The sequence below is a fragment of the Mobula birostris genome, chromosome 21 (assembly GCF_030028105.1).
Source record: "Mobula birostris isolate sMobBir1 chromosome 21, sMobBir1.hap1, whole genome shotgun sequence".
NCBI classification, from domain to species: domain Eukaryota; kingdom Metazoa; phylum Chordata; class Chondrichthyes; order Myliobatiformes; family Myliobatidae; genus Mobula; species Mobula birostris.
Window position 1 is genome coordinate 22,429,613 of NC_092390.1, and position 314 is coordinate 22,429,926.

Sequence of the window (314 nt, forward strand, 5' to 3'; positions counted from 1 at the left end):
GATGCATTGTTTGTAGTCAAGGTTGCTCTAATAAAGTAGGTTACCACAAATTGCAGTCACAGACTTTGCACCTGGCGTTCTCTGAAGTATGTACTAAATTCATAGTTTCGATTTGCTTTCTTACAACTGCATCTGTTTTACTGCCGTTTGCTCGTATTAAGAGGGTTGGAATCTAAAGATGTACACGTTTTCTTAAATTAAAATACCAGTGCTTAAAGCTGCAATATGGTTCTGCTTATTGTAATTTGTGGTAGAGGACTGGGGTAGTAATTAAATGATCTCTCGTCCTCCCACCCCGGCCTAAATTGCACAGC